This window comes from Octodon degus, unplaced genomic scaffold (genome assembly GCF_000260255.1).
Source record: "Octodon degus isolate 3935 unplaced genomic scaffold, OctDeg1.0 scaffold00424, whole genome shotgun sequence".
Classification (NCBI taxonomy): domain Eukaryota; kingdom Metazoa; phylum Chordata; class Mammalia; order Rodentia; family Octodontidae; genus Octodon; species Octodon degus.
The window spans coordinates 325,911-327,585 of NW_004525000.1; positions in this window are offsets into that span (position 1 = coordinate 325,911).

Below are 1,675 nucleotides of genomic sequence, written 5' to 3' on the forward strand. Positions count from 1 at the left end.
TCCAGATTCTTTAGCCCTTGAATATGAACTTGTACTAGTAGCCAGGGAGCTCCTCTGATATTCAGTGGAGTGCAACATTGACTGCTTTCTTCTTCTGAATGACTAGAATTCTAAGTGACCTAAGCATAAAAGTGGAGGTACTGTGTAGGAAGAATACCATGAAGAAATGATCAAAAGTAACAATGAGCTGTCTTGACACTCATTCATTAATAGTGACAATGATTATTTAATCGTTATATGTCAGGACCATTGTTAATGAACAGATTAGTTCATTTTTTATACAATAATTTATATAGAGGTAGGTAGTCTTATTTTTCTTATTGTTCACACGTGGAAATCACAGTTCAGAGTGTTAAAGTAACTTCCTTAGGTTTATGACTAAGGTACAAATGCTTAATCATGATACTATATTCCAAGAAAATAGAAATCCCCCTGTGTAGTTTATTAGTCATAAAATAGAACCTGTAGGTCCTGGGAAAGTGATCAAAGTCATGTCTTCTTCACTATTTTTATTTTTTACCTTAGAGAGTAACTGATGAAGGAAGTGGTCCACAGAATCACACAGATGTGGATAGTCTCTAGAGGAGGATGATCCTAAGGAAAACTTGCAATTTGGAGAATACTCAGAAAGTATTAACTGCCCTGGAGAACATACAGTCAGCCATTCAAGGCACAACATTACAAAAACACAGCCATGTGTTTCTTCATGTTGGAGGAGATTCAGTTGCTCAATCTGCATTGTCCAATTTATAGTAACCAATGTTCTGCCAGAGAACAAAGACCTTCCAAAGGGATTAGATATTTCCCTTATTGAAATTCAGTTACATTCTGAAGCATACAAGTGGTATAAGTTTTAAAAAATCATTTTGCCAGCGTGCTCAGAGAGAGCCTTCTGAAGTTATCTCATTCCTTCAGCTCTTATGTACTCTGAAATTGTACCTAAACTTTAAAAAAATTTAATGTGTGGTATCATAAAAAGTGCTTTGAGCATGTACACTTCATATTCTCAAGAGACTACAAGCGCTTTGAAGATGCAGGCCATCAGTTATCCTCATTCTAGCACAAATCAAGTCCTTAATTTAAGGCGACATAGATAATAAATTACGGACTCCTTCCCTATAATTGTCCGTGTCTTTACTCAGCTTTAAAATTAGTCCTTTGCTAGGCACACCCCAGGCCATCTTTGTGAAATATATTAGTAGAAAAAGAAATTGATGCAAAACACTTGAAATGTATACATGTGAAAAGAGAAAGAACTTTTACTTGTGCTGTAAAGTTTCCCTCATTTGACCGGCTATAAAACCCAGTCAAAGTGATTTTAAATGTCAAAATTTATGAAATGGTAGTGTTTCACAACTACATTGCATAACTATTGTAAACCTGTGTTCAAGAAAGGCCAGATCATGAAAATAAGAAAACATTTTGTCTTTGGTACATAATCTGTTGTACATTCACATAACAAAATATGGTACTATATTTTCTTTTTAATTCAGTACTGGTGATTTAATCCAAAGCCTTTGTACTGAATTATATCTCCATCTCATTTTTATTTTGGAACAAAATCTCATTAATTTTCTAAATTGCTCATGTTGGATGAAACTTGAGATTCTCCTTCCTCAGCCTCACAGAACACTGGAATTATATGCAGGCACTGCCACACCTTTTAGATAAGATA